Raw genomic sequence first — 12,674 nt, 5'->3', positions numbered from 1 at the left:
AAGAATTAACTCTGAGAGCCCCTGCTTACTTCTGTATTTCTTTCTGTCTATGATTTGAACTCTTTCATGAGGGAGACTTAAAGACACTTATCCTCCAATCTTTTGACGATCGTTTCTGACTCTTTGGGGACTGGCACGTCACTGAGTCGTTTTAATTTTTTTTTTCTAATTTTATTTCCCTTAGCCGGTGCCCATCTTAAAAAAAATATATATATATATATATATATATATATATATATATATATATATATATATATATATATATATATATATATATATATATATATATATATATATATATATATATATATATATATATATATATATTATTGGTGAAACTGGCGTGGTGTTCTGTGCCAGTCTTTGGTCTAGTGAAATGTACAAATTTACAAATTTATATCAACTTTTGAATGTGGTATTTTGAGATAATCAGAATCCGAAGTAAGGGAAATCATGCATATCCAAATTCGTATGCATGTGGAGTCAATTACTCACACTAACTGGTTCAAGTCGACGTGACCATCATCAGGAGCACCTAGGAGAGATCATCGTTCGTGTGATAAGCAATTACCTTCTGTTCTTTCCTCCTAGTGGTTCGAGTGTGCTCTCCACTGATTTTAGATCTCAGAAGTGTGTTTGCTTGGTTAGGATGGCAAGAAGGATATGTGGGGTAGTTGGTGGAATAACTTGTCGAGGATACGCCGTGTGTAATTCACCACTGTCCTGAGAATCATCCGCAGGATATCTTATCACCAGATATAATCTTCCACTGAGTGCATACACCTGAAATCGACTGTATGGGTAAGGGAGTGACCTTTCATATACCTCGCATTCCACCTCTTTCCTTTCACAGACCTTCTGTTCTTGTGCAAGCAGTTAATGTAAAATAGTAGTGTTGTCTATTCAGCTTGGCTCGGAGCAATGTGCCTGTGTATTATCGGTGTGGCGTGTGGTATGTTGTGGTGTCGTGTGTGTGTGTGTGTGTGTGTGTGTGTGTGTGTGTGTGTGTGTGTGTGTGTGTTTTCAGTTTAATAACATTTCTGTACTTTTTAACGTTATTCTGTATTTCCTGTTTTTCCTTTCAGTACCTAAATATAATTACAGTGTTTCTCTTTAATACTTCTCTGTCTTACTGATTAAAAGTTTCGTCTTGTGTATTAGACTGCAATGTCTTTTTTTTTTTTGTTTTTGGCTTTATTTATATTCTTTTTTTTTATTTTTGTTCTTTTTATATATTATTTTATTTTATTTTATTTTATTTTATTTTATTTTGTGATTTGTGATGAGTTCTTTTGACTTCGTTTTCATTCTTTCTTTCTTGGGATTGGTGTATTCTTGTCTTTCTTTTGTCATGATGTTTTATTTTCTTTACACTGGTTACTGTACTTATGCACTATCCAGTACTAACACGTGAATTTTATACTGGATGAATTACAATATTGTGTGCATTTCAGATCATACTTAAAAGAGTGATCGATGGTGTCTGTCTTTCTTGTCTATCTGTCTGTCTCTCTATGTTATATATCTGTCTATCTATCCGTCTCAGACTTTCTTGTTTGTCTAACTAGCTAACTACCTGTGTTTCTGCCGTCTTGGCTTGTCTATCTATGTATTTATCTATCAGTCTATCTCTCTGTTTATCAGACTATCTGTCTTTCAGTCTCTCTCTCTCTCTCTCTCTCTCTCTCTCTCTCTCTCTCTCTCTCTCTCTCTCTCTCTCTCTCTCTCTCTCTCTCTCTCTCTCTCTCTCTCTCTCTCTCTCTCTCTCTCTCTCTGTAACTATCTATCTGTATCTGTCTCTATCTGTATCTGTGTATCTGTCTCTATCTGTTTAGTTTCTGTTTGTCTATCTATTCATATGTCTAATTATCTGTCTGTCTCTATATCTATTTAATTATGTCTGTCTATTTATTTATCTCTCTCTCTCTCTCTCTCTCTCTCTCTCTCTCTCTCTCTCTCTCTCTCTCTCTCTCTCTCTCTCTCTCTCTCTCTCTCTCTCTCTCTCTCTCTCTCTGTATATATATATATATATATATATATATATATATATATATATATATATATATATATATATATATATATATATATCTGCCTGTCTAAAGTCTATTTATTTAAATATCTTTTTCATTGTCTTTCTCTACGTACCTATCTATCCATTTGATTGTCTTTATCTATCTGTGTCTATCTATCTATATATCTATCTATCCATCCATCCATCTATCAGTCTATCTGTATGTATCTTATCGTGCAGTTTTACGTGCTCTTGTGTCATGTTGTATTTGTGTGTGTGTGTGTGTGTGTGTGTGTGTGTGTGAGTAAGGTTACAGTAATGATGATAATGATGATCATTTACGGTTTATGCATATACTCGTATGAATTGAATATTGGACATGTATACATTATTGTTTTGGCTATTTATTGCTACAATAATAACACCGCGTTTTTATTTTACTTTTATTTCTATTTAATAAAATCTTGATGTGTCATCAAGTTAACAAGATGACAGCGCCCACCATTGCTTTCCTCCCTCCTTCCCCTTCCTAATAGCTTGTTCACATTTAAGTGTCCTGCAACTTCTTAAAAAGCATTTCTCATATATTATTTGTAACTCAGAATGGTTTGATCTTTCATTTCTGCGGATATGTGACTTTCCTCACAGGAAACCCTCTTTATATATGTAGATATATGAGGGACCAGTTGACACCTTGCTAAGTGAGTGTTGTGATCTTGCTTCAGACCCAGCCGTGTCCTCCCTAAGTGTTTCTATATTTGTGCCTTACAAGGCAAGGGAGCAATAACAGCCTGCCCTCTAAAGACAATTGTCTACTTTCACACATTACATGCATACAACATACGCATACCTTTTACTCAAAATTCAACGTAAAAAAAGGCGACTCCAGCACCAACCTCGGAGTCCAAGTCTGGGCGGAGGACCAGGAATCCGCCCAGGTCGCATTGTTCGAGGAGGAAATACATTTACTGGAGACAAACAGAACACGTTAGAAGCTATTTTAGTAAGATAATAAAAAAATGAAATTTCCGTCCATTCATGTTCATTGTATAGGATGGGGGATGATAGTTCAACACTTCTGAAGAAGAATGGCATTTGTCTTGATAATTTTGAAGCACTAAACAAAACCATTCAAAGATTATAGAAAGATGAAAAAGTTAGATGTGATGTGGCTCTTTTTGTTCATTAATTTTTCAATGCCTGATGTCTTCTCTTTCTGGCAAATGACGTTGATAGATGGTAGACTAGCTAATAAAAGAGTAAATAGATTTTTGTGAAGAATAATTAAAAATAAAAAGAAAGTGCGTAATAGACAGATTACTATAGCAAAGATGCGTTTCGCTCATCCCCAGTTTCTAGCTTATCGGTTTATGATGCGTCCTCAGTCCTGGTGTCACACTGGGCGGCGAAGCCGCGCGGCCACACATAGCGGCTTCGCTGCTATTGCGATAACACACAATAACAAATAAAAGGTTTCACACTAGCAGTGCGCCCCGTGCAGTGCCGGATGGACGCTGCTCAGCACCACATGATGCCGGAGGAGGACCGCACTGCCGCGCGGCTGCTTCCCGACGCCAGTGACGACAAAGCACAAGCAGCTGTATGCATGTGGTCACACTCGGCGGTCGCGCCGTTCGGTACTCAACCTGGTATACCCACGCAGCACCATGTTTGACATAGATTTATTCATTCAGTGCGTCTGAGTAAGGTCAGATAAAAAAAAAAAAAGAAACATCATGGTTGGAGATTGGAGAAATAATGAACCAGGACTGGCTTGATTTGGAATCACTGGAGAGAGATAAGAAAGGAAACGCATTTTTTTTTTTTCATTTCCTATTTGAGTAACCTTTCTACTTCAAGGGCAGAAACACTTTTTACCGTAGACAGCAGTAGCATGTGTACTGGCGGTAAACTGACCGGCACAGCGGCACAATATGACATGGTACTGATTAGGTAGCGCCGCCGCGCTGCCTTATCCTGCTGCGACTCTGCGGCGCTGTTTCGCCGCCCAGTGTGACATCAGTGCTGGTATCGAGATCACTGTCTTGCTGAGTCAGTTTCTTGTATGTTAGTCTCCCACGATACACGTTGTCAACAATAAGTTTTTTTTTGTAGGAGGGACACCGGCAAAAGGCAACAAAATCCCCCCCCAAAAAAAAAGAAGAAAGGCCCACTGAGATGCCGGTTCCCGAATAGGATCCAAAGCGATATTCAAAAGTTGAATGATGTCTCTTGAAACCTCCCTCTTGAAGGAATTCAAGTCATAGGAAGGTTGCAATACAGAAGGAGGCAGGGAGTTCCAGAGTTTACCAAAGAAAGGGATGAATGATTGAGAATACTGGTTAACTCTTGCATTAGAGAGGTGGACAGAACAGGGGTGAGAGAAAGAAGAAAGTCTTGTGCAGTGAGGCCTCAGGAGGAGGGGAGGCATGCAGTTAGGAATATCAGAAGAGCAGTTAGCATGAAAATAGCGACAGAAGATAGCAAGAGATGCAACATTGCTGCAATGAGGAGGCTAAAAACAGTCAGTTAAAGGAGAGGAGTTGATGAGACGAAAGGCTTTTGATTCCAACCTGTTTAAAAGAGTGGTATGAGAGGAACCCCCCAGACATGTGGAGCATACTCCAAACATGGACGGATAAGGCCCCGGTACAGCAGCTGGAAAGGGCAGAAAAACTGGTGGAGTCATCTCAGAACGCCTAACTTCATAGAAGCTGCTTTTAGCTAGAGATGAGATGTGAAGTTTCCAGTTTAGATTATAAGTAAAGGACAGACCGAGGATGTTCAGTGTAGAAGAAGGGGACAGTTGAGTGTCATTAAAGAAGAGGGGATAGGTGTCTGGAAGGTTGTGTCGAGTTGATGGTTTGCTCTGCCCCAATCAGAAATTTTAGAGCGATCAGAAGTAAGGCGTTCTGTGGCTTCTCTTGAAGTCTCCAAGAATGGAGATCTCCACAAAAGGGAAGAGAGAATGTGCTCCACTTTGGAAGTTAAGTAGTCAAAGAATTTCTTATAGTCGGAGGAGTTAGGTGAGAGGTATACAGCACAGATAAATTTAGTTTGAGAGTGATCCTGTAGTCGTAGCCAGATGGTGTTTACTTCCCGAAGGGTTGGACGTCTACGAAAAGACGTGGAAAAGTGCAGGGTGGTATCATTAGCGTAGGAGTGGATAGGACAAGAAGTTTGGTTTAGAAGATCATTGATGAATAATAGGAAGAGAGTGGGTTACAGGACAGAACCTTGAGGAGCACCACTGTTAATAGATTTAGGAGAAGAACAGTGACCGTCTGCCACAGCAGCAATAGAACGGTCAGAAAGGAAACTCAAAATGAAGTTACAGAGAGAAGGATGGAAGCTGTAGGAGGGTAGTTTGGAAGTCAAAAGCTTTTGATATGTCTAAGGCATCAGCAAATGTTTCAACAAAATCTCTAAAAGAGGATGACCAAGACTCAGTAAGGAAAGCCAGAAGGTCACCAGTAGAGTGGCCTTGATGGAACCCATACTGGCCCTCAGGTAGAAGGTTGTGCAGTAATAGATCTTCATGTTGAGGATAGATTCTAAAACTTTAGATATTCAGGAAATTAAAGCAATAAGACGGTAGTTTGAGGGATTATAACGGTCACCCCTTTTAGGAACAGGCTGAATGTAGGCGAACTTCCAGCAAGAAGGAAAGGTAAATATTGACAGACAGAGTTAGGAGAGTTTGAGTAGGCAAGGTGCAAACACGGAGGCGCAGTTTCGGAGAATGTTAAGAGGTACCTCATCAGGTCCATAAGCCTTTCGAGTGTTTAGGCCAGCGAGGGCATGGAAAACATCATTGCGAAGAATTTTAATAGGTAGCATGAATTAGTCAGAGGGTGGAGGAAAGAGAGGAACAGGCCCATCCACGGTAGCGGTTTTAGCAAAGGTTTGAGCGAAGAGTTCAACTTTAGAGATAAATGTGATTGCAGTGGTGCACTCTGGTTGAAATAAAGGAGGGCAAAAAGAAAAAAAAGGAAAGTTATTGGAGATATTTTTGGCTATGTGCCAGAAATCATGAGGGAGTTAGATTTTGAAAGATTTTTAGACTTTCTATTAATGAAGGAGATTTTGGCTGGTTGGAGAACAGACTTGGCATGGTTCCAGGAAGAAATATAAAACGCACGAGAACAGGCTGTGTTAAACCAAGGTTTGGAAGATTTATGTCGAGAAAAAGAGTGAGGAATATACGCCTCCATGCATGAAGATAAGTAATCAATAAGTGAAAGAGTAGGTGATGAGCAATATGGCAAAAGTTTTAGTAAATGTAAATAATAATTGGAAGAGAGTGGGTGACAGAGCACTGTAACAAAAGTTTTAGTATGTTTAGTTGAATAGTGTCTGCGTATCATTATAGTAATGTAACAGTCATAAAGGAAAATTAAGATAAAGAATAGATATATAGGATATCCTGCGAGTTAAGATACTTTGTTAGTTGATAGTCGAAAATACTCTTTACACATATGCTGTGTTTTGCATTATTTTGCGAGAAATTAACGTGGAAGTTCTGTGTTTTGGGAACTCCTCGCCTGGATGGGCCTCCGCCTCCTTCCTTCCCTCCTCAGCTCGCTACGTACTCGAGTGGTACCGCGCGGCATTGAGTGATAATTTTTGGTGTACAGTCTACGCTGTCAAATCCTTACAGAAAGCAGCAAATGACAGATTAAATTTTTGTATGTGTTAGTGAAGAAAACGTACTGGTAACACCGCAATACAGTGGTTGTTAAGTGTTACTTTTTAACATACATGGCAACTCATTGCAACTATCATCCCCTCAACACTAAACAGTTGACATCTTGACACCGAAGTGACAAGCCTCGTCATTCAGCTGACTGCCAAAATGCATCTTTTTTTTTTTTTTATATATAGTGAAGATGCCTTTTATATTAAGTAACACTGAGTATTAGAACATGATATTCATGTGATAATATTAATGACATGATATTCATTATGTGATGGAAATGCCCTGCCTATAGCAGCAGAATACAGACAAAAGACACTCAGATAACAGCGTATTGTACAGTTTATCAGCATCTCCGTGAGAGAGGATGTGGCCTATCCCCAGTAATTCTGCTGCTGCTGAATGTCTGTGAACAGCTCAAGACAATATCGTTCAGATGACGATACGAAGCCCCATCATCAGTACAAGAATACAAACACAAATACAGAAATACGCAAAGGGGCAAAATTCACGGAACATAGCAGAATTTGTCATCACTTAGAAAAAAATATCGTTTAATCTAAAGGGACATTTAGGTGCGGTTTACACTAGCCTGTCAGTCACCCCCGTCTCCGTCCGTGACGTCACAAAAGGTGAGCTAGATGGGAATCGGACCCTTTGAGTTCACGGCCGTCTCGCCCTCCGAAGATGAAATAAAGGCATTTTCAGTAGTGTCACCGACAATTCAAATGCTTTGTTTGCAAGGCATACATGCCCAGGATAGCGTTCGCCTTTCCAGGCCAAAAAGGCAAATAACCAATTAGCGAGTAGTAACCACAGCACCACATCATTTAAGTTCCCATAGGAATGTAGTTTGAAGAAGAGAATATAGAATGTAATGCTCTCTAAGACCGAGAGGGTTGGTGTTCTATAAAAAAATAACTATTTTATTGTCATTTCACGTTAAAAGAACCTGAACGTTAGTCGTCGTGAAGCTAGTAAGTTGCAACATAAGTTTAAAAAGTATCACTTAAGAACCACTGTATTTCTGTTACCTGTATGTTTTCTTCACTGGCACACACAAATTTAATCTGTCATTTGCTAATTATTTCCTATAAGGCTGTGAATGAGTAGATTGTACACAAAAAATTATCACTTAATGCCGCTCGGTGCAACGCAAGTACGTAGCGAGCCAAGGTAGGAAGGAAGAAGGCAGTGGCCTACCCAGGTAAGCAGTTCCCGCAATAAACAACTCTCGCAAAGCATGTGTATAGAGTATTTTCGACTTGGAATTACTTGAACTATCAGATCCAGAGGTATGTACCTTAACTCGCGGGACATCCTGTATAGATGAATACCTATGAATTTTAGAAATTAGGGAACAGTAAATGTTTTACCTGAACCCTTAAGATATAATGAAGATTCACTAGGTAACAGCAGATTTCCAGTTTATCATTCTTTATAGAATTCACACCAATGAACAGATTTTGAAAGGTTAAATGCTTTACAATCTTCAAAAGCTCTAAGCAGGAACTTTGAAGCGCTGGAGCGTCACCCTTCATAGGAACAAGATGAATGTTAACAGTCTTTGAGCAAGAAATGAAGATGGATGTTGAGCGATTGAAAAAAAGTATTGACTTGGCAGAACGTGATCACGGAAGCATAGATTTGGGAGAACAATAGCAGCAACAAGCCTTCTGAGGACTAAATATAAAGAGAACATAGAGAACTTTATTTAAAAAGTTTTAGCAAATGAAAGCCGAAGATACTGTCTATTATCCAATTCTGGGCAGAGTTAAATTGAATTATGATTTTTATATATTTATGTGATTCGTAGCTTTTGTTCTTTATCTTTTGCAGGTATGGCCTGCGTGGCAACAATTTGACGTCTAGGCGTGCACAGGTGACAGCATGGCAGATGAGCTGAGGATGAAGTAAGCTGAGTTTTGTTTACGCGTGAATGAGTTAGTTGAGATTAGTTTTAATAATATGGTAGCTCTTTCGTGATGACTATGTTTGTTTTATTGATATAGCTGTCCACTGATTTTATTTTTTATTTGTTTTTTGCAGAATTAGTAAAAATAATTAATGTTAGGTTCACATTATCAGCTACTTTTCTCTACCTGTTTCTGTGAGTCTCTCTCTCTCTCTCTCTCTCTCTCTCTCTCTCTCTCTCTCTCTCTCTCTCTCTCTCTCTCTCTCTCTCTCTCTCTCTCTCTCTCTCTCTCTCTCTCTCTCTCTCTCTCTCTCTCTCTCTCTCTCTGGTTAAACATTTTCACTGAGCGATCATCCTCTCAGTACAAATGCGTCGTGCAGGCTGAAGACGTTAATGAACTTTACGAAAGAAACTCCTTCATATAAGCCTCCTGTCCTTACATCTCTAGATTGAGATTCATATTCCTGTTTTTTTTTCATGCACTAATTTCGTGCTCTGTATCTTTTTTACTCGTGATGACATGGGCTACCGCGGAGAAATACGGAAAAGACAAACCAATTATTGCTCAAGGTAAATCTGAATTCTAATGTTGATGCATCAGTTGTATCATCATATGTATGAGTGTGACAGCATATGTATGAGTGTGACTCCTAATTTCCAGGGCCTATGCGTTGTCACCAAGTTAGGCTCTGATCCCTGGTTGTGTTTAGCTGGCATGCTATCTCATATATCTCTAAAACTGAACTTTTCTCTCAAACCCTTGCTAAAAACTCTTTTTTTGGATGATTCAGGGCTTGTTCCTCTCTCGCCTCCACCCTCTGACTACTTCATGCTACCTATTAAAATTCTTCGCAGTGATGTTTTCCATGCCCTCGCTGTCCTAAACCCTGGGAAGGCTTATGGACCTAATGGGGTCCCTCCTTTTGTTCTCTGAAACGACGCCTCTGTGCTTTCACCTTGACCAGTCAAACTCTTTCAACTCTGTCTGTCAACATCTGCCTTTCCTTCTTGCTGGAATTTTGCCTACATTCATCCTGTTCCTAAAAAGGGTGACCGTTTTAGTCACTCAAACTACAGTTCTATTACTTTAACTTACTGCCCATCTAAAGATTTTGAATCTATCCTCTATAGGAAGATTCTTAAGCATCTATCACTTCACAACTTTCTATCTGATCGCTAGTATGGGTTCCGTCAAGGCCGCTCTACTGGTGATCTAGCTTTCCTTACTTAATTTTGGTCATTCTCTTTTAGAGATTTTGGTGAAAGTTTTGCTGTTGCCTTAGACATATCAAAAGTTTTTGACAGAGTCTGGCACAAAGCTTTGATTTACAAACTACCCTTCTACGGCTTCTATCCTCTCTGTAGCTTCATCTCAAGTTTCCTTTCTGACCGTTCTATTGCTGATGAGGTAGAAGGTTACTGTTCTAAATCTATTAACAGTAGTGTCCCTAAGGGTTCTGTCCTATTATTCATCATTAATCGTGTAAACCAAACTTCTTGTCCTATCCACTCCTACATTGATAACACCCTGCACTTTTCCATGTCTCTTCGTATACGTCCAACCCTTCAGGAAGTAAACAGTTCACGCAGGGAAGCCACGGAACGCCTGACCTCTGATCATTCTAAAAAATTTTGATTGGGGCAGAGCAAATTTAGTATTGTTCATTGCCTCAAAACTCAATTCCTCCATCTATCAACTAGACACAACCTTCCATACAACTATCCTCTCTTCTCCAATGACACTCAACTGTCCACTTCTTCTACACTGAACATTCTCGGTCTGTCCTTTACTTACAATCTAAACTGGAAACTTCACATCTCATCTTAAGCTAAAACAGCTTCTATGAAATTATGCGTTCTGAGACGTCTCCACCAGTTTTCCTCACTGCTGCTATTTCTGTACAGGGGCCTTATCCGTCCATGTATATAATATGCCTCACATGTCGGGCGTTCCACTCATACTACTCTTCTAGACAGGGTGAAATCAAAAGCTTTTCGTCTCATCAACTCCTCTTTTCTAGCTGATTGCCTTCAACCTCTTTCTCATTGCCGCAATGTTGCATCTCTCGCTATCTTCTGTCGCTGTTTTCATGCTAACTCGTCTTCTGATCTTGGTAACGGCATGCCTCCCCTCTTCCCGCGCCCTCACTGCGCAAGACTTTCTTCTTTCTCTCACCCCTATTCTGTCCACCTCTCTAACGCAAGAGTTAACCAGTATTCTCAATCATTCATCCCTTTCTCTGGTAAAGTCTGGAACTCCCTACCTGCTTCTGTATTTCCACCTTAATGTGACTTGGAGTCCTTCAAGAGGGAGATTTCAAGACACTTATCCTTCAGTTTTTGAGTACCGCTTTGGACCCTATTCGGCGACCGCCATTTCATTTTGTCTCTTTATATATATATATATATATATATATATATATATATATATATATATATATATATATATATATATATATATATATATATATATATATATATATATATATATATATATATATATATATATATATATATATATATATATATATATACTCGTATATCACACACACACACACACACACACACACACACACACACACACACACACACACACACACACACACACACAGTAGGATAATTACCCGGTGTTACCCGGATAAAATTTGGCTCTCCAAAGCACGGATTATCACCCTAAGTCAGTCGTTTGTTTGGCAAAGTTATTAACATATTGAAGGAATCGGTAGGTTGATAAGATTCAACTCAAAGCTGACAATGATTGCTACATTTATACCTCTTCTCACCATCAAAAGATCCAAGCTAATAATGAATGCTTGGTGCCACTATCGAAAATGGGTTACGGTGTACCTGGCACCATCATCAAAAATTGGCTTATGGTGACGGATTTGCTTGAAAAATCTAAAGGTTTTGCGTTAGAAGTGGTTAAGGTATAGCCTATTTCACTCTCCGGATCAAGGGGGACCCCACCACCAAATATCATCAGAATCATTTCAGTGGTTTTTCTGTGAAAAACGAACACAACCACACACTGACACACACACACACACACACACACACACACACACACACACACACACACACACACACACACACACACACACACACACACACACACACACACACACACACACACACACAGTTACATAATATGTATAAATATGTGTATGCGTAAAACTCATTTTGTTTTCAATTTACAGCCGTGAAGAGACTGTCTACGCTTGTAAAGAAATGGTGCCATGAGGGATGCGAGGATGTCCTACATCAAAAACATGATGGTGGAACAGATCAAAAGTTTTTTTTTTTCATTTAATTGGTTAAGCTGTCTTTTGATAATTTATAGGGCGTTGTCAAACTTTTCGGTTTGGTCCACCATCATGTTTGTGATGAGGGACATTCTCGCATCCGTCATCACACCATTTCTTTACCAACTCACTCGGTCTTTTCATTGCCATCAGTTATAAGGATTTTTTTTTCTTTTGTTTCACCATTCACTCCAACTATGTCATTATGGCTTTTATATTTTCCAGGCATCGCACAGCAGCTCAGTAGAATACTATGTTTAAAACAAACACAGCCGTTTCGTAAGCCGAAACAATCAGCAGTTACAAAAAATAACTCTTATTTATGTCAACATGTCAGACACAAAATGCGTTATTCTGTCCTTTAAAAAAAAAAAAAAAAACACATGAGGGGCTAACGTGAGTTGGCATGTAGTTTTCTACTGGCCGTTTTTTTTTTCAGATTGAAAAGGAACGAGTTGCCAGCTTGAGCAACATGACAATCACTTTGGCGGGAGTTCTGAATTTGTTTGGCGCTGACTGTAAATCTGAAGTTCGTTTGTGTTCAAAGTGAATTTTGCTTGATAGAATTGTGTATTAGGAATTGATACCAAAATGATTTTTGTAATAATATGAGAGATGTTCAAAATGACCTCTTGGAGTATGGTAAGATAAAGAAATGTTGCCGCGCGGGTGAAAACGTTGTGTCCTTAATGGATCAGAATCTAGCTCTATCAAAATTTGAAACGGTTTGAAAAAGTTCAGGAAACTGAT

The 12,674-nt window shown here is 39.1% G+C and overlaps 1 long non-coding RNA gene across 1 annotated transcript in view; it reads left to right on the top strand.

Annotated features, from left to right (window-relative positions):
* Positions 1-354: 354 nt before the first annotated feature.
* Positions 355-12,674, top strand: part of LOC135101804 (uncharacterized) — a 31,342-nt gene continuing 19,022 nt past the window's right edge. The window contains exons 1-2 of the long non-coding RNA XR_010269379.1: positions 355-801; positions 8,547-8,620. This is a non-coding gene — a long non-coding RNA (uncharacterized LOC135101804). The remainder of the gene's footprint in view (positions 802-8,546; positions 8,621-12,674) is intronic.

This window comes from Scylla paramamosain, chromosome 7, assembly GCF_035594125.1.
Source record: "Scylla paramamosain isolate STU-SP2022 chromosome 7, ASM3559412v1, whole genome shotgun sequence".
Taxonomy (NCBI): Eukaryota; Metazoa; Arthropoda; class Malacostraca; order Decapoda; family Portunidae; genus Scylla; species Scylla paramamosain.
The sequence above is the reverse complement of the archived record's forward strand: the minus strand, read 5'-3'. Positions and strand labels throughout refer to the sequence as shown.